This window comes from Magnolia sinica, chromosome 8 (assembly GCF_029962835.1).
Source record: "Magnolia sinica isolate HGM2019 chromosome 8, MsV1, whole genome shotgun sequence".
NCBI classification, from domain to species: domain Eukaryota; kingdom Viridiplantae; phylum Streptophyta; class Magnoliopsida; order Magnoliales; family Magnoliaceae; genus Magnolia; species Magnolia sinica.
Window position 1 is genome coordinate 44,352,711 of NC_080580.1, and position 21,596 is coordinate 44,374,306.

The window sequence follows — 21,596 nt, forward strand, 5'->3', positions numbered from 1 at the left end:
CTTCTTCAACACCTCCATCGTCCTCTCTCACAATCCTCCACAAGAAAGAGTCCCACCACAAGAGCTCTCACAGGTTGGCAAGAATACAAAGAAGCCGTCAAAGACAAGGACCTTGCCCAAACACTTTGCTTCTTGAAATCCATCAAATCCCTTCCCCTTCGATCCTCTCTCGATGGCGGCAGGAGTGCCAGTTTCTCGTAGCTACAGTGGCCAAAGAGGGACTGGGAAGAGCTCGACGCTTGCTTGAATGCCGACGACATGAATCTCATCGGTAGCGCCTACAAGTTCCCCCACTACAGGGGCTTCCTCCCTAATAAAATTTTTTTTTTTTTCAAAGAGATTTTATATTCTAAGAAAAGCGTCGAGAATGGCTTACAAGGCTACATTTGGGGTGGGCCAATAGGAAAAAGGAAATGGGCCCTCTTATCATATGGACAGAAAGATGCTAGAAGGATTAGGAACTGTGACTGGATTAGGCAACCCATAGGTTACCTAGGCCCACTTTATCGAGGAATAGGAGCCCTTTGATGGGGGCTGGTAGGGAATCCCGGGAGTGGAAAATGGCATTAAGCTGGGTTTTGCTCCCAAGCCTAGCCAAGCCGTCAGCGACCGAGTTCACCTCTCTTGGTGTGTGAGCAATTCGAACATCTAAGTCGTAGGAGATGAGATTGATTCTCACCTTCTAGTACGAGATGGACCAGCAAGAGTTTGAGGGATTGGATAGAGCCCTCACCATCGCGTTCGAGTTGCTCACCACCTGCACTATAGAAAATCCTAGTTGGGACGCCAGAATGAGCCCATCTAGGATGGCTTTAATCTTGGCCCTAGTATTCGAGCCAAGGTTGTAGCCACGCGAAAATCCGAACAGGAAATTGCCTTTACCATCTCTCGCTATACCGCCACCCTGTGAGAGACTCGGGTTCCCACTGACTGAACCATCTACGTTCAGTTTAATCCAAGCCCATAGGAGGTCTGATCCACTTCACAATCGAAAATTTTGGAGTGTTGGGCTGAGGGATAAGGATTCACCAGGCTTTATTCATAACAGAAGCTGATTTGCTGAGGATTTTGGGGGCGGGAAAAGTGGCATTGACGCTTCGAATCCAGTAAAAGATGCTATGAACAATCTCTAAGGCTTTAAGGGCTCCATTATCGAAGCAGTTTGTGTTCTTGGCCTTCCACAATTCCTACAAAATGAAGATGGGAATCAGACCTTAAGCAGGGTTGAGGAGGTGTGGGACGCATTCCACCATTGGATGGTGCGGCCAGTTGCAGAGATATGCAAGTGCTCTTGGATACCACATCTGCCACTGAAGAATTCCCACACTCTGCTGGCACAACTGCCCATGGCGAAGACATGGTCAATGGATTCACAATTAGGAGTGGATGGATAGATGTAGCAGCTGCACATGGATGCCATGCTCACGCCCTTGCTTTGTATTCTTGAATCCACTGGGACTGCGTTGTGGAGAATTTTCCAGGCAAGTAGGGAGAGTTTCGGAGGGATTTTAGGGTGCCACACCCCTTTTGTCCAGCTTTTTCTCGGCGTAGATGGCATGATACTCTGCCAAGCCAAGGCTGTTGAAAGTTCGCCATTCACTGCAACTAGCCAAATACGTCTGTCCTCAGTTGCCGATGTACAAATGCCTTCTTCCGTGATATGCTCAATTACAACTTGAGGGAGGACGCTCAAGGCCTTCGCCCTCTCGTCCAGCTCATTGGTCCAATCCAGTCATGGACGCTGTTTGGTGCAGAATCCTGGTGCTGCAACTTCCAATTTCACAAGGGCCCCAACCCAGACCAATCTTCTTCCTAGAAGTCCATGTTACCTCTCCCAATCAGCCATCGGGACCTGTCACGAAGCATAGGGAAGGTTTCTCTATTATTTTCTAGATTGGAGAGGGAGTAGGGTCGGTTTTAAGCGTGTTGGGAGTGGTGAAATCCTTCGAGTATTTGGCCTTGATAAAGTTGCACCAGCTGCTTCTATTTCCTCTAAATAGGGTAGTCCATGCAAGTTTTTTCCTGCAAGCTTGCATGAAAGATTTTAGGTTCTTCAGGCCCAGACCACCTTCTGGTTTGGGAAGAGATAGGCTGCACCAGTTCTGCCAGTGGCATTTTTTCTTCGGCCCTTCCCAACGCCAAAAGAAATCTGCAAAGGCACTCTCTAAATCTGCTAGAATAATGATCGGGACCTCCATGGCTGCCAGTGTGTGGATGAGAATGCTGTTCAGCACGTGGTTGATAAGGGTGAGCCTCCCTACTTGAGATATAATTCTATTATGTCAGTTAGCAATTTTGGATTGGATTTTCTCCACCAAGTGGTGGAAGAAAGCACATTTGGGCCTACCCTGAAAGATGGGCACCCCCAGGTAAGTAAAAGGGGCCGCTACTTTAGTGAAGCCAAAGATAGAGGTAGCAGCCCCGCTTCTCGATTCAGGCATCCCAACAGAAGGAATGAAGAAGCTCTTGGTGGGGTTGATCTTTTGGCCCGAGAATAGCTCGTAGTCGCTCAAGAATTTCTTGATCTTCCTCAAAGACTTGATGGAGTCGTTTACAAAGAGAATCGTGTCATCTGCAAAGAGAAGATGAGAGATTGACGGTCAGTTGGGGTGCATCTTGAAGGGCTGGCAGCTTTCACTCGCCACAAGCTGATGAAGCCTCAGCTCAGGATCTCTATTACAAGAATAAACAGTCCTGGGGAGATGGAGTCTCCTTACCTGAGGCCCCTCGTGAAGTGGAAAAATCCAGATGCTTCGCCATTCATAAGAAATGAGAACCAATAATCTGACTAGCACTTTTCTACTAGTGCTATCCAATCTTGGTGGAAGCCAAATTTTTTAAGGACCTCTTTGAGAAAAACCCAGTTGAGCCTATCGTATGCTTTTCCCATGTCTAGTTTCAGAAGAAGATTGCCTCCCTTGACTTTTTTGTTGATATTCCTGAAGATTTCCTGGACCAGAGCGCAGCCTTCCGCCATGGACCTTCCTTGCACAAACGCGCCCTGTTCGATGGAGACTATCCCGTGAAGGATATTTCCCAGCCTAGTAGCAATAATTCTAGAGAAAACTTTGTACAAGCAATTATATAAGCTAATTGGTCTGAAATCTGAAAAAAGATGAAGAGGCGCTTATCTTTGTTATTAGGCAAATAAGCGTGGCTGTTAGAGCTCTAGGGAGAATGTCGCCTCTGAAGAAGTAGGCTACTTTCAGGAGGTCCTGGCATAATATCCCAGTAATATTGGAAGAATGCCCAGAAAATCCGTCTGGGCTTGCTGCCCCATTAGTTGGAAGAGCTTGGACAGCCGCATGAAGTTCCTCCAAGCTAGGTTCTTTCAAGAGAGAGATTGTCTTGGCTGGTGACATATATCGAGATGGAGTCTAAGGAATCCCCAAAAGCAGGGGCGTCCTCCTCCTGTAGGAGCTGTTGAAAGAAGTGCACTGCTGCCCCTTTGATATCAGATTGGTTAGAGAGGGTAGCTCCACCCTCCAATTTAATTTCTTGAATCGCGGCTCTTCTGGTTCTATTTGCTGCTGTATTGTGAAAAATTTTTGTATTGCGGTCTCCTTCTAGCCAATGAACTCTAGAATTTTGCTTCCAGAAGATTTCTTCGTATAGTTCTAGACGGGAGAGTGTGTCTTTAGCTTTCTGGACCCTGATGGCTGGAGGGATCTGCAGAATCTTATGCAGCAGCTTTGCTCGACTGAGATTAGCAGACGTGGCTTGGATTTGCTGGAGAACGTAACGTTGTTCTATTGCTTGAGAGCTAGTTTCACTAGCTCGAGTTTGGAGATGACAATTTGGATTGGATCCCCTAATATAGGAGCTGTCCAAGCTGACTTGACTAGATCATGGAATCCCTTGTGATTACATCACATTCTTTGGAATCTAAACGCTTTGGGACCTGACGGCTAAGGCGAGGGGAACACCAAAAGTAACGGAGCATGGTTTGAATTCTGTGTTAGGAGGTGCTTGACTTGAAATGAAGGGAATTTTTACAACCAGAGATTGTTATAGCAGACTCTGTCTAGCCTGGCCCAGATCCTGGGCTGGCTCATTTGATTGTTACACCACGTGAATTGGTTCCCAGAAAAAAGAGCATTAACTAGGCCTACATTGCTCAACCCCTCCACAAATTCTGCCGCACTTCTGGCATTAAAGCAGGCGGATCCTCGCTTTTCAGATTGAGAGATCACTGCATTGAATTCTCAACAAACAACCCAGGGGGAGACGCACCCCGTGCTCAGGAAGGCCAGCTCATCCCAAAGTTTTCTTCTTAATATTCTTGAGCATTTTGCATATACAATGGTTATAACAACCTTCTCCAGAGTGTGAAGCAGACCCACTTCCATGGTTAGCGACTGCTCGAAAGCTGCGAGTAGTTTAGTGGATAGAAAGGATGTTGTGAACATCCAAAATTTCCCACCTTGGATGTCATTAGAGCAGGAGGAGTGATAGCCGAGCTTCAGTCATGTTCGGATTCGCTTCCCATCCCTAAGCATAGGTTCTAGTATGACCAGAATGGCAGGATTAAACTGTCTGATAAGGCGTTTGATGGTTCTAATTGTGGGAGAATTCCGAACCCCGCGTGCATTCCAAATAAGGATATTATTCATTGAGAAATTTTACTGACATCTCACCTTGACGCTTCAATGTTTGAAGCCTGCCATACCAATTGACATCTTCCACTTCGTAAGTCCGCTTTGTCTTCTGCTTAGCTAGAAAGAGAGTTGACCCAGCAATTATTGAGGTGCATTGTGCATCGTGCATTTTCCTCTCCATGGCTATGGCTGGGGCTTATATTAGAACCAGGGACCCAAGTACCTGACAGGCAGAGACCCCTCCAAGTTCCTTGGATTGGGTCCTCAATTCTGACTACTGAAGGAGCCTGAGCTGGAGGGGAGTTAATGAGAATGTTGCTAAAGTAGTGGGGCGCTGAGAATGGGTTGTTGTCCCCTGACCCGATAGGCTGCTCTGCTTGTAGGAGAGTTGGAGAGACCTGTGGGGCTTGCGGGAGGACTGAGCATCTCTGCAGTAACATAGGAGAGCCTTGGATGGGGGTACTAGATTTGAAATACGGGGAGATGTCAATCTTCAGATGACCTCCATAGGCCGGGCTCTTTTTATGTCTCGTCGCGTTCCAAGCATCTGCCTAGGTATCGTCAAGGTCCTCGTCGAAATTAGTTCCTGTTTTTAGTAGGTTACTACTTTCTGAGAGAGATTTTCTAGGGGATGAGAGGGAATGGAATAGGAGGCCATATGTAGCTATTGGGCGGTGGATAGTTGTTTGGATATGGGAATGGGGGTAGGTAGTGGTCTGATGATGATCCTTCTGTTGATGCTCCATTTGCTGGGATACTTGCTGAAAGAGGGGGAGTTTAGGTGGGTAGCAAGTATCAGTAGTTGAAACTCGAGGTAGGTTCTGGGTAGTGCCTATCTGGGTAGATGTAAGACCCGTATCCTAGCCCGTACTGTTCCGTAGGCTTCCGCAGTCATGCCGGCCAAATTTCGGAGACCAGCGATTGGTTATCGCCGTTTGCGCGCGACCCTGAGATGTGTCCCGTATATCTGAGTCAGCTCGACCCGAGACTTGTACCAGTGCGACCATGCTGTCGCCGCAGTTTCGATGCCGCGTTTTGCATACCGATCCGGTACCCTGGTAGGGGGATGTGGACCCGCGTCTAGTTTGAGGAAAACCCCGCGCGTTGCAATCCCAAGGAAATGTCCCATCAATCATATCAAAAGTCAAGTACTCCATCCCATCAAGTCAAGTACAAGCAATCATCTCCCTCTTACATCATCCTTACTTAAAGTCAACTTTCCCATCACCTCACCATCTCTCTTCCATCACTTCTCTTACATCACTTCGTCTCTCATCTCTTTTTCTCCAAGCAATCCCTCCATGGAGCAACCCACGTCCATGGCTACTATGAGAGAGCTAGTGTGACCCACCTCCCTATCTCCCATCTCCACCATCTAATGATCATCTCCACCGTTGAAATTGTCTCTTTGGGACTCTATCACGCATTGGTGGAAGAAGGACGAAGAGATCTCGAGATGGGTGATTTTCTTTTGTGTAGATCTTAACCTTTGGATCATAGTGGGTGCCTCTCTGTCTCTCTCTCTCCTTCTGTTTTTCATTATTTTGTGTGTGAAGATGTGATTGTGTGGCCCACTTAATGAGTTATGAGATGTCCAAACTGTTCATCAAATGGACCTCACTTTGATGTGTGTATTACCCACATCATCCAACCATTTGGGTGGCCCACTTGGACAACATGTCCGTAGGTGGGGCCCACCTTAAATGTATGTTTTAAGCAACCGTCCAGGGGCGCTGGACGTTGCAACTGTGAAGTGTGAGCTGATAGTGGGTTTTGGGTGAGCTGCCTATACAAGCCCCACCTTGATGTTTGGACTTAATCCAAGCCGTCTATCCTTTTTCTCAGATCATTTTAGATGTTGAGCCAAAAAATGAACCCAATCCAATTATCTGGCGGGCCATAGCATAAGAAATAGTGTTTTCTACCATTAAAACTTACCTGATGATTCTATGATGATTCTACCCACCGAAACATACCCAATATTGGACTTGTTTGGTTGGTCTTGAGCCATGAAATGCAATGGCTGGGTCAAATTTACTGGATGTGGGCCCCACCTAGGAAAACATGTAGAAAAATAAAAATAAAAATAAAATGAAATTATATGCAGCCGGACACTGCTGCTGCTACTGAGGACGGCAGGCAGCGGACGCTGCTTGGTGTGAATGGCCAGGGGACCATGGGTCTCAGCTGTGGGCCCCACTGTGATATGCGTTGGACATCACACCGTACATTTGGTGGGCCCCTTTTCGCTGTGAGTTCCACTCCAAAAATTGGTCACATGTGGTGCTAAGGTGGCCCACATCACAAGGTATAGTGAGGATTGAACGTCTGCCATTGAAACCCTTTTGGGTTGCAGAAGTTTTAAATCATTATGCAATTTGTTTTAACTCTACATCCAGGTGTGCGTGACCTTATTAACAGACTGGATGGAAAATTAACATTATGGTGGGCCCCACGTGGGACCCACTGGTGTATGTATGTATAACCACCCGTCCACACCACTGGACGGGTGGGATCTACCGTGACTGTATGCGTGACCATCTGGACGGTGGCAGCAGGGCCCACCATTGATGGATGTATTCCATCCAACTGTCCGCCCATTTGATCGTGCTGGGCCACGTGCGTGGACCCCACCTTGATGAATGTATTCTATATCCTTGCCGTCCACATGGCCCACGTGGTATGTGTTGCATCCAACCGTCCATCTGTTGGACGAGCAGCAGCAGCAGCTGCTGTGCAACGTCATCCGGTTCCGTGGGTTTGTATGAGGTATGTGTTATGTATCCAACACCATCCGTGTGGGACCCACTCCACACGTGATGCACGTGTGGAGGTGGGGCCCACTAGATGTATGTGTTCCATCCATGCAGTCCACCGTCCAGATAGGGACGGTGGGACCCGTACAATATGTGTTTATCACACCGTCCACCCACCTTTCAGCGTATATAAAAATAATGATAATAATAATATAATATTTTAATATAATATAATATATTAGTATTATATGGTGGGCCCACGTGGGACCCACCTCTGTGTATACGGATTGGCTGGAGTACCTTCTCACCAGCTATATAGCTGTGGACGTCATTGAGTTTCTGTGGGACCCACCTTAATTATATGTGTATTATCCATACTGCCAATATGTATCGCCAGCTCATATTAGGTAATGGTCCTAAGATCAACATAGATCTACGGCTAGGACAGGCCACACCACACAGAAAACATGGCATTGAAATCTTAACCGTTGAAATTCTCTTGTGGGCCTACCATTATGTACTTGTCATCCAAGCCATCTATTCCATTCTCCAAGTCATTTTAGGATGAAATCCAAAGGACGGACCAGATGCAACCTCAGGTGGGCCATACCATATAAGACAGTAGTCAGGGGCCACCACCATTCAAACATTCCAGAGCCAATCATGATGCTCATTTGCCACCCAAGGTCATCCGAACCTGTTTTAAAATAATAATAATAATATAATAGTAATAATAATAGGAAGTAGCGAGTCAAGGCCTCCAGTGCTGGAGATCCAACGTGATTGTGGGATTCATCCACCGTACTTGGACGAGTGGACCACACCCTAATGAATGCTTCATTCTTCTGTCCATTCTCTTCAGCTCATATATCATGTGGCCCCGCCTTGCTAGTGTCCCGCTCATTGGGCATGGGCCTTAGCTGAAGTAGATTCAAAACTTATGTGGGCCACACCATTGAAACCTGCTTAAGACTACACAATTGTTCGAGTGGCCACCTATCCATGGGCCCACAAGGTTATGTGTATTGGGTTGGGTCATGGACTTGCCTCAATGTAAGAGTCTTATATTCATGGTTTGGGCCCAACCTCAGAAAAGTGTTGGACTGGTTGTTGGGCCACCCCATTCGATGTATTTGAGGCTCATATATAAGGCCCACTGTGATGTATTAGGCCCATGGGTTGTGGTCCATTGTGATGTATATTAGGCCCATTTGATTCAGCCATTTGTATCGGCCCATTTGATCGGCCCATTTGTATCGACCCTTTTGATTCGACCCATTCGATGTATTTGAGGCCCATATATGAGGCCCACCGTAATGTATTAGGCCCATGGGTTGTGGCCCTTTGTGATGTATATTAGACCCATTCGATCGGCCCAATTGTATCAACCCATTTGATTCGGTCCATATGTATCGGCCCATTTGTAATGGACCATTTGATCGGCCCATTTGATTCGACCCATTCGATGTGATTGAGGCCGATGATGATATATATTAGGCATTGGTGCGAGGCAGTGGGTCCACTGTATGATCTGCCCTATGTGGGCCACTCCTTGGGAGCAATGTTGGTTGAATGTCCACATTGATGGGTAGTGATGGTTAAATATCCACATTGTGACCTTCCCTTAGGCCTGGATGGGCCCATTCTCATCGTTCTCGAGTGGGTTAACCCAAACGCTTAAGCTCCATTGATTTTGCTTGATCCATCATCGGCCGTCCATTTATGGACTTCGCCTTGTGCCGAGGTCGATTACCGATTCCGATTGTCGATTTTCGTATGTCGAGGCCGAGTATCGAGGCCGATTACGAGAGTCAATTCCGATTGTTGAGGCTGATTTCGATTGTTGAGACCGATTTTGATTGCTGATGCCGATTATCGAGACCTATGTGATGTATATACGGCCCGTATTTGAGGCCCATTGTGATGTGTATTCAGCTCGTGTTTAAGGCCTATTGTGATGTATGTTAGGCCCATGTGAAAGGCCCATCGTGATGTGTATTAAGCTCTTGAGTAAGGCCCATGGTGTTGTATATGTGGCTCTTGTGTGAGGTCATGGGTCTACTATATGTTAGGATCTATGAGGACCATTCCTTGGGGGACAATGTTGGTTAAATGTCCACATTGTTGTGATTGATTGTCGATGCCGGATATTGATACTGATTATGAGTATGTGACTGCATAGCATCATGATCATCCACATATGCATCATTTGCATGTTTGTTATGAGATGTGGTTGACCATTGCATATGCTATTGGGCAGGCTGTTATGAGACTCCCTGATAGGCGGAGGTTATCTCACATGAGTGCACGATATGCGCAGGATTTATGTATGACTGGATTGTATGACTCATGCATCTTGCATTGTGTGCCCTAGCGACATTAAGGCCGTAGCCTCTATAGGCATATTGTGGATAGCTAGATGGGACACCGAAAATGTTGGTTCTAGCATACGGGCGCCATGGATGTCCCTGGGTGAAAATTCCTAAACCCTCTTGGTACCAGAGGACGCCTCAATGTCGAGACCGAGTGGATACATGAGCGCTCGAGTGCCGAATACCAGGAGGCCGCGTCTCCCACTGTGTCGTGGTCGGTTGGGAGGGGGTGTGGTCTTACCCGCCCTAGCGCGGGAGCATTGCTAGGCTGAGTTTGACCAGCTCGTGAATGGGTCCGCTATCGACGTGCCGGATAGGTATTGGCAGACTATTGGCCAGGCGGATAGTGAGGTTTCTTACGCTCACTTAAACTGTGCGGCTGGGAGAGCGGTAGTGCCATTTGGAGTGTACTAAATCCCGATGATGATCCCAGAGAGGAACCGTACTGATATGTGGACTTATTGAGCAGGAGTTGCATACTCATACATTCATTTCATTCACTATCCACTCGGGCTGGTGGTGCGCAACTAATTGCTATGTACCTTCGTATGACCAGAATTTCGGTTGGGCACGCAACTAACCTAAGATCAGGAGTCTATCACATTGGGTCTGACTATCTAAATTTAGGTATGAGACTAGTTTGGATAGAAGTCCTTTGTGATAGACCTTATAGCCTGTGATATTATGTATTATCATCCCGACTTCACACTCCAGCATGATCATTCCATTTTCACCGCATATTGCATTACATCCATGGCATATAGCATTTTGGATTACTGTGTTTCTGCATTTATGTGGTCTAGGTACGGCTGATGTTATTCGTGAACTCATCAGGAATTGCATATTGCATCGCATCCTCGACATCTGATATTTGGCTCTTTATGATTCCTCATTTGCATAGCTGTCCTATATTGCGTATTCTGATATTGATCGACTCATGGACTTGTCCGTATTTTCGCTTACTCTCTTATCATATGATTTATGATCTTGTTAGTATTTTTGTTTACTCTGATAATTCCCGCTCTTGTCAGTAATTCTGCTTACTCTGATAATTCATGATCTTGTCCGTATATCTGTTTATTCCGATATTGTATGATTTATAGATTACCGGTGTTTCCGGTACTGTATGATGATGGCATTGTATTGAATACTTGGCACTTATCTTGTGCACACACTTACACCGCCCTCTAAGCTTTCTATAAGCTTATGCACGATAGATGCGTGTAGGAGATGTTAGGTTGCAGCATTGTCGAGCTTGGAGTGTACAGCGGTCTTCTGAAGTTTGATTTTCGATATATGTATTTCCCTTTCAGCATTGTATTCAAATGATTATATTAGTGGATATGTGATGATGATGTTGCCTTTATGATTTGGGTCTACTTGTGGTTATGCTTATTACAAGATAAATGTACAAAAAAAAAAAAAAAAATCCTCCTTGTAGGATCCCAGGATCGGAATCTGGCGTATGGAGGCTAGGAGCTGAGAATGGGGTACTACGGAGGCTGTCGGCACCGGTCGGCGATTGAGATTCCTGTGAATCCGATCTCCGGGTTTGGGGCGTGACAGGAGATTTTTGAATAAGTTACTGTTGAACTGTGGGAGGAGGCAGCTCTCTATGAGTTGATCCTGGTTGAGATGGAGGGGGAATGGACGCAATACAGGGCTCTGCTCTTTTGGGGGGGGGGGGGGGGGGGGTAGAAAAATAATTTATTTACCCACTACCTGGTGGATTCGCTATTCTCAGCCTGTCTGCTTGCGAACGTTGTGTTTATATCTATGAAACTGTGCTCTGATTCAACAGTTGGCTAGATCGTGAAGATTTTTCCTGCCACCTCAAGCCCCCTGGGCATATGGATATCTGTCCCCGGCTGAATAAGTACTCTGATTTCAGCAGCCACTTGGACTAGGCCTAGTAGAGAGCACTTGTCTATCTCGACAGCCTCTCCAAATGTACTACCCAAGGCTCTGAACATTGACTTCATCCAAGCATGGGCTGAAATTCTAAACAGTTGGATCCATCTTTCTCGCGGCTCTGGAACAAGCTTTTGGGACTATGTTTCCACTTTGAGAAGGCCCATCTTCTTATTTAGGAGAGTGTCTAATAAGAATGAGATGAGTTCCATTCTCATTCTGAAGATCATGAGGAATCAGTCCTGGCCGATTCTCGAGATAACTGCGGCGGAGGACATGTATCCGGAGAATTTTAGTTCCTGTGTAACTTTGATCATTGGAACTTCTAAATTCTCTGCGTGAGCCACTAGGGTTAATTTCAGCTCCCTTAGTTTAAGAGCTACACTTCTGTTATTTGCTTTAACTAGAAACTTGTCTTTGTCAATTGGTCGAGCATCTGCCCTGTGTTCGATGGATTGCAGTCCTTCCAGACGAGTAGTGTCCACAGTGGCATTTTATCGAGCACCTACCTTGTGTTCGTTGAGTTGTAGACCTTTTGAATGAGTGATATTAGTTGTGGCATTTCGTCGAGCGGCTGCTGAGCCAATGGAATCATGTCCTCTTACCACCGAAAAGTAAGATCTGTCGTCCCTTTGGGGCAATCTCTAAGACTCTGTAGAGAAGATTGTTCTTGGCCTGGATTCTTGTGGGCGGTTGGAGGGCGCCGGATGAGTTTGAATCTTTGCCTTTTGCACCATGATTATTCTTCCGTCTACCCTTTTTCCATTGAGGATATCCAGTGCTGCTTTCACCTCTTCTTCGTATAGAAATCTAATGAAGCCATAGCCGTAGGATTGATTCAAGCCGGGATTTGAAGGAATGAAAACGTCTAAGATTTTCCCTTATCTCCTGAATATTCTGTAGAGATCTTCAGCGGAAGTGTTGTAGGAGATGTTCCCTGCGAATAGCGCATGTGGCTAGTTTCGGGTCCCTTTATGGCGGACCTGCTGCCATCTTCTTCAGCCATCATTCTTTCATTTGTAGTAGCCCACTTGAGCGTTGGAATGATTTGATTTTTGAATGTTGGACCATAAAGCTTACTTGTCCCACTGCCTGAAGTGAAACCTTCCAATGGTTTTGTAGAACTGAGAAGTTGAGAATTTACAGTAGAACCAAACTTCTTACAGACAGATGATGGGGCGCCAGCCACCCCAGATCTACCGTTCCATGTTGGAACAGATAAACCTCTTGGCTGCGAAGCATCCATGACTATCGTATGGCTTCAACCGCCCTTTTTGCAACTTGGTTAGGTTGTTCCTCAACCCTCATCTTCTCTCCATCATTGGCATTCATAATCACATCGTGGTTCATGGCGCACTAGTGGAAAAAAAAAAAAAACTCCAACCATGAATACAAATTAAGCAATAAGCATATCAAAGAAAGAGAGAATCCTGCCATCATGGACTAGACTAACATCTGCATTTTCCACCAATGCCTAAATCTACCATAGTCAGCATAAATCTATGTCAGTCTAAACCATTTTGACAAACATTGCCGAGATTTTGAAAAACTTGCAATATAATCATGGAAATTTGATTTAATGATATCACAACAAAATTTTCAAAATCTCAGGAATTCTATAGTTTCGAAACTTTGTCAAAAAACTTATTTAGAAGTTGAAATAATTCAGTTCATTCTTGTATAATTAGTTATTAAATTTATTTTTTAATTTATAATAAGTATTTTTAAATAAATTATTTTCAGTGAAACTTTCCCTATAATATCGCAAGAAAAATGCGTCAAATCTGAAAATCTCCTAGGAAATTCTTGGGCTAAGAAATTGCCAAAAATGATATTTTTCACTATGGTCTAGATGGTCTAAAGTGTGATTTCCATTGTTAATTGAGCACATCCCAAAATTAAACTAATTTGATGATCTAACCCATACAATTGGGGCCAATAAGATGGATCGACAAAAAAGTTAAGGGTTAGTGGCCCTAATACCAACTGTCAATATTAGATGGATAAATTAGCTTGTCAATGTGAATTTCAGGGGATGTTCCATCTACAATGTGCATGCAATTTGGACAATCTGAGTTAACTTTATTTGCACGTGTACATAAAATGGTGAACATACACAAATTAATCTAGCCCTACGATCATTTGAGAGTTAAAAAGTGCAAAGTGATAAGCAGGAAGCAGCTAATCTAAATCTAAGATGAATCCCATGAGCATCGAAAAGACTCTTCAACACATTAGTTTCTTCATTTACTTCACCATCCATGTGACCATCGAAAAGGCCTTTTCTTGTTCCATGTCTTGAAGAATTGGTTCTTTCACAAAGTATGTTGAGAAATAAATATAAATTTTGTAAAATTGTTATGGTGCAGTAAACTAATAGTGTAAGAGTAGAAGCTTCAAGAAAATCACCGAAAAGCTTCATAATGGAAAATGACATGAATAGTTGGAATAGGTAGAATCTCATTAAATGTAAAGAAATATGTAGAAGGGACCTCAAGGGCCTATATATACATATAGGGGTCTTCATTGTAAAATAACAAGTAAAGAATATCCAATAAGGTGAGTTTTTTCCATCCCCAAGTCCTTCCTCGTCCCACTTCTATCCTGCATAGAAATCTATGAGTGTTAAAGGCCTCTTTGTTGCAGAGCACGCCAACACAGTGAACCGAGATCCAATCTCTGGTCTCACCCACAAACGATAAACAGAAAGAAATATAATCTAGAAGTAGAATCAAAGCATACCAAACAAACCATAAGACAAGATATACGTGGAAAAACCCCAAATAAGGGTAAAAAGCCACGGGTGTAAACTTCCACTATGAAGAAGAAAACGAGATTACAAGCAATATACTAACCTTTTCCCTTGGATGTATAGAGAAAACCCTTTGCCCACAATTTAGAATAACTCCCATAACCCTAGAAAACCTATAGGGACCCCTATTTATAGTTTAGGTAACTTCCCTTTCGCACCTCTGCGAAATCCGTCTCAAAAATCCGCAGTCCGTATCAAATTCGGAAACGAATCTGTGTAACCTCGACTGGTCGAGCATGGGCCTCGACCGGTCAAGCACTTCAGAACTAAAAAACTGATGCTCACTGGACTTTGAGTCGAGCCAGCCCTCGACTGGTCAAGTAGGGCACTCGACTGGTCGAGCGGCCCTGTCCAGATGTGGCTCCACATCTCAACAATCTCCCACTTGGAGACACATCACCATAAACCTTCGTCTTCTATATCCAGAGTACACCACCTCCCCGTCTTCAAACCTGAAGACCAATCAAAGATGAACAATGCTTCAACTTCTCCCGTGTGACCGCTTTGGTCAGTATTTCCGCAGGATTCTCACTTGTATGAATCTTCTCCAAAGCAATCGATCTATCTTCTAGTAATGAACGTATGAAGTGATATCTGATGTCAATATGCTTGGTCCTTGAATGAAGGACTGAATTCTTAGTCAAGTGTATTGCACTCTGAATGTCACTATATAGCTTGCAATTTGCTTGCTTCTTACCCAACTCTACCATGAAACCTTACATCCACACCATCTCCTTGCACGCTTTTGTAGCTACAACATATTTTGCTTCCGTCGTACTGATAGATACTATCTTCTGTAACTGAGAGACCCAACTAATTGCAGCACTACCCAGAGTAAAGATATAACCTGTAGTGCTTCTTCTACTGTCGATATCTCCTGCCAAATATGAATCTATGTAGCCTTGTAGCTTAATTTTCGATTCACCATAGTACAACCCTATATCCATAGTACCTACCAGGTATCTGAGGATCCACTTCATAGCTTCCCAATGTTCCTTCCTGGGGTTGTTCATGAACTTGCTAACAACTCCCACTACTTGAGCAATGTCTAGCCTCGTGCTCACCATAGCATACATGAGACTCCCAATATCTGACGTGTATGGGACTTTAGCCATGTAGTCCCGTTCCTCCTGTGTCTTTGCACCTTGCTCCTTAGAAAGCTTGAAGTGGTTGGCTAATGGAGTGCTAACCGGCTTAGCACCTCCCATATTGAATTGATCAAGTACCTTGGCTATATACTCTGCCTGTGACAAAACTAGTTTTTTATTTTCCTTGTCACGCTTTATCCTCATGCCTAGGATTTGTTTTGCAGCTCCTAAATCCTTCATAGCAAATTCTCTAGACAGTTGTCTTTTGAGATATGAGATGTCATTTATGCTTGAACCGGCTACAAGCATATCATCAACATACAGAAGAAGGATGATGTAGGATGTATCAAACTTCTTCAAATAACAACAGTGGTTTGCATGACATCTCCTAAAACCGTTTCCCAACATGGAACTGTCGAACTTCTTGTACCACTGCCTCGGGGCCTGCTTCAGGCCATATAGACTCTTCTTCAGTTTAAACACCTTGCTCTCCTTTCCTGGGGCTACGTATCCTGTTAGCTGATGCATATATATATATATATATATATATATATATATATATATATATATATATATATATATATCTCTTCTTCAAGGTCCCCATGAAGAAAGGTTATCTTAATATCTAGCTGCTCTAGATGTAAGTCCTCTGTAGCCACTATACTAAAGACTATATGAATCGTAGACATTTTCACCACTGGTGAAAATATTTTGGTGAAGTCGATGCATGCCTTTTGTTGGAACCCTTTCACAACCAATGCAAGGCCCGTATCCTAATCTGTACTGTTCCATAGACTCCCGCGATCCTTCCCGTCAAATTCCGGCAACTTGCGACCGATGATCAACGTTTGCGCTTGACCCTAAGTCATATCCCATATATCAGAGTCGGCTCAACTCGAAACTTGTATCTTTGCGACTGCACTGTCACCGCGGTTCCAACGCCGCATCTTGCATACCGATCCAATACCCTGATAGGGAGATGTGGACCCACGTTCAGTTTGAGGAAACACCACGCGTTTGCAATCCCAAGAGAATCTCTACGACATGTCAAATCAATCCAATCAATCACCTCACATGTCAAGTACATGTCCCATCCCTAAAAGCAACCCCAAAGTCAACTCTTTCCCTCTCTCTCTCTTACACACCCATACATGTCAAGTATATGCCCATCACCCCATCACACATCACCTCTCTTACAACCACCCATTCTCTCTCCTTCTCTTCACATTTTTCAAGCAACAAAGACCAAAGAGAGTGGTAGACGTCCATGCATTCTAAGGAGAGAAAGCGAGTGTGTGTGGCCCACTTCCCATCTTAAAAATCCTTCATCTTAGTCGTTCATCTCTCATCACCCTCCATTAAAGTGAAGCACAAGGAGATCGACGTTCCATCAGATCAAGAAGATCGAACAGTGGGTGTTTCTATAGGCCTATATTTCTTGTTTTAATGATGGGCAAAGTGAGGCCTGCCAATTGATGGTATGGATCTCATTTTGGACCTTAGGTGTGGCTGATGGCCCACCTTAGTTCTCATAATCATACCATGATGGGGCCATTCTCCATGGATCCCATCATGGTGTTTATTTTTCCTTGCATGAATAGAAGTCATCTAGACCTTCCATTTTGGTGGAGAAGAAATCTCCACTGTTGATCTTTGATTTGGTGGGCCCACATGTTTTGGGACCCACTTGATGTATGATTGAATGTAAGGGAGGGCTCATAGTGGCGGAGCCCTCCATCACACGTGTCCCTCTCTCTTTCTCTCTCTCTCTCTCTCTCCCTCTCTTTTTCATTTTTTAATGTGATGATGTGGCCGTGTGGCCCACCCGGATGTTATGTGATGATGTGGCCGTGTGGCCCACCTGGATGAACCCCATCTTGATGTACGTATTACTCACGCCATCCAACCTTTTGGTGGCCCAAGTCTATAGGTGGGGCCCACCTCAAATGTATGTCTTATGCTTGAACCATCCAGCGCCAGGGACGTTGGACGTGAACTGGGAAAACAAAAATATTAGCATGATTCTCAAGCTTTGGAGAGGGTTGATCATGCAGGCCCCACCTTGGCGTATGGATCCCATCCATGCCGTCCATCCCATTTACCAAATCATTTTAGGCGTTGAGCCGAAAAATGAAGCTGATCCGATTTTCTGGTGGGCCATAGCATAGCAAATAGAGTTTTTACCGTTGAAATACCCCTTGGCATTTTTGTACACCAAAACACCTTGAATAGTGGGCTTGTTTGGCTTGTCTTGAGCCATAGCGACCAATGGTTGGGTCGGATCCACCTGATGCGGGCCCCACAGAGGAAAAACAGCAGGAAAATAAGTTTTTTTTTTAAAAATAATATATCAGCAACACCTCTACTGCTAACGTCAGGGAGCGTCTTGCGCTGGATGAGAAATGGGTAGGGACCACAGGTCCCTGCCGTGGGCCCTACCGTGATGTATGTTAACATCAACACTGTGCATCTGTTAGGCCCCTTTGGGGCAGGGGGCCACCCCAAAAATCAGCTGTAGGTGAGACTCAGGTGGCCCACGTCATAGAAAACAGTGGGATTGAACGTCTGCCCTTGAAACCCTTTTGGGTATCACATGAGTTTTGGATTAATATGAAATTTGTTTTTCCTGTTTATCCAGGTGTATGTGACCGTATCAACAGGTTGGATGGCAGATAACCATTATGGTGGGCCCCACGTGGGACCCATTATGGTGTATGTGTCTTACCCACACCGTCAACACCATTTGGACGGTGGGACTCCCTATAACGTATGTGTTTTATCTATGCCGTCCTGCCACTTTGGCTGGGCTGTTGGATGGCAGGAGACCCCACCTGTATTATCCACGCTGTCCATCTATGGGACCTACCATGATGCATGTGTTGCATCTAAGCTGTCCAACCATTTTGAAAGCTCATTCTATGGCATGGGCTAAAGAATGAGTCAGTTCCATAGTTCATGTGGACCCTCACCATGATGCATGTGTTGCATCCAAATCATCCACCATTTGGCAAGCTTGTCTTAAGGCTTAAGGCTAAAAATTAAGGTAGATCTAGGATCAGGTGGACCATATTACAGGAACGGTGGGTTTGAATGTCCCCCATTAAAAACCCCTTGGGCTACAGGGTTTGGACCAATGTGATATTGGTTTTTCCCTCTTAATCCAGGTCTTTAAGACCTTATGATAGATTGGTTGGAAAATAAACTTTATAGTGGGCCCTGTGGTTTATTTAATCATGAAAATTATTATCTCCGTTACTATTTGTGGTATGGTCCAAATGATCCTCAAATATGATTTTAGGGATGTATGATTAGGCCCATCCTGATTTATTTGTGGCTCATTGTTGAGGCCCACCTTGATGTGTATGAGGCCCATTGTTGAGGCCCACCTTGATGTATATGATGCCCATGTTTGAGGCCCAATATGAGGTGTACTTGGCCCGTGGGTTGAGGCCCATTGTGATGTATTTGGAGCTCATGGGTAGAGGCCCATTGTGATATATTTGAGGCTGATGGGACATGGCCCATTGTGATATATTCGCGGCCCATACGATGAGGCCTATTATGATGTATTTCTAACCCATTTGGCAAGGCCCATTGTGATGTATTCAAGGCCCATGGTTGAGGCCCAGTGCAATGTATACATGACCCGTTAAGTTGTGTATGAATCCCTTGTATGGGCCACTCCTTGGGAGCAATGTTGGTTAAATGGCCACATTGTTGGGCAATGATGGTTTAATGTCCACATTGTGACTTTTCCTTAGGCTTTGTTCAGCCGATTCCGATTGTTGAGGCCGATTATCAGTGCCGGTCATCGATGCCGATTATGAGTATGTGACAAGCATAGCATCATGATACCTACACCTTAGAGCCCACCTTGTGTATATATTGGGCCCATAAGAAAGTCTAGTTTATTTCACGATAGAGTGGGTAAGGAAGCCCACTTATTGCACTTAGACTCGGATCTGCCCTTAGTGGGGGATATTTTGCCACTCCATCACTGTGATCACATGTGAGCGGGCGCACATGGGCGGTCATTGATGTGGGGAGGGGGGGGGGGGGGGGCTGAGGAGCCTGGGCGAGCTACCAGTAATTGGCAGGCTACTGTGCTGGCAGGCTACTATGCACACAGTGAAGGTAGAACTTTTTCCCACATCAGTTGCATCGTCCGATATTGTGGTGGCTATAAGTTGGATTCTTTCCTTAACTATCGTGACACGTTTTAAATTAGTGAGTTTATCTTGATATTTGGACTAGATTCTCCGTCTTTTTGTGGACCCCCATCATTCGTATGCATATTGTGATGGATGATTGATTAAAGTAGATGCCATTAGGCTGAGATGATTATAGGACTCCTTGTGAGACAGAGTTATCCCTACATGATCGCGCGATACGCCCAGGTTTGATGTATGACCTAGATGAGGTTGATAGTATTCATGTCTCTTCAGAATTTGCATATTGCATTTGCATCATCGGCATCTGATATTTAGTTCTCTATGATTCCGCATTTGTATAGCCGATCCGCATTACATATTCTGATATTATATGACTCATGGACTTACCAGTATATTTTCGCTTACTCTGATTACTCTGATATTGCATACTTGGCACTTGCCTTGCGCACACACCTACACCACCCTCTAAGCTTTTGTAAGCTTATGCACGATAGATGTGTGCAAGTGATGTTAGGATACAGCCGATCTGTGGCCGGAGCGTGTGGTGGAGCTTTTGAAGTTTTCTTTGATATCTTCATATTGTATTTCCCTTTCAACATTGTACTCAAATTATTATATTAGTGGATATGTGATGATGATGTTGCCTTTATGATTTGGGTATACTTGTGGTTATGCTTCTTATGAGACAAATGTACGTTGGAAAATCCTCCTTGTAGGATCCCAGGATCGAAACCTGGCGTATGTACGCTGGGGGCTGAGAATGGGGTACTACGGAGGCTGTTGGCGCCGGGTTCGGCGATCGGGATTCCTGTGAATCCGATTTCCGGGTTTGGGGCATGACAACCAATCTAGCCTTGTGCCGTTTTGAACCATCATGCTCCTCCTTCAGTCTATAAACCCAATTGTTATGAAGAGCTTTCTTACCCTTAGGTAAAGTGACTAGCTCCCATGTACGATTAGACTCAAGAGAGTTGATCTCATCATCCATGACCTGCTCTCACTTAACTCGTGTATCTGACTGTAATGCTTCTTCAAAACACTCTGGTTCACCATTATTTGTCAGCAGTAGATAATGTAAGGAGAGTGAGTATCGGATCGTGGGTCTCCTCTCCTGAGTAGACCTCCTCACAACCAGTGTTTGTGGCTCTGCCTTATAATGATCCTATGCATGATCATCCTGTGGCGCTGTAACACCCATATCCGGTAACTCTTCCAACTCTACAAATTCTTTCTCCTCGGCCTTAATTTCTTGCACACTGTTCTTGTGCATCACTTTTTCATTGAAGACTACATCTTTGCTTCTGATGATTTTTTTGTTTTCTATATCCGAAAACCTGTAGCTAAAATCATGCCACTCGTAGCCTATAAACGTGCACCTCCTAGACTTCACATCCAGCCTATGCTCTGCATTAATGTGAACATATGAAGTGCAACTGAACACTCTGAGATGTGCAAGGTTCACTTCTTTCTCAGTCTACGTTTCTTCTGGTAGCCCACCATCTAATGGTGCCAAGGGACTTCTATTGATGAGATATGTGGTAGTATTCATAGCATCTACCCAAAACGTCTTGGGTAACCCTGCATGTAACCTCATGCTTCTGGCGCATTCAACGATGGTCTTGTTAATGCACTCAACCACACCGTTCTGCTTTGGTGTCCTTGGAATCATTTTCTAATGTTTAATTTCATTTGCTGCACAATACTTCTCAAATTTCTTATCACAGCACTCTCCTCCATTATCAGATCTGAGACATTTTACTGTTTTACTTGTCTTATTTTCTACCATTACATTTCACTTCTTAAATACATCAAATACATCAGATTTGTGCTTTAAGAAATAAACCCACAGTTTTCTACTAGCATCATTAGTAAAGGAAACAACATAAC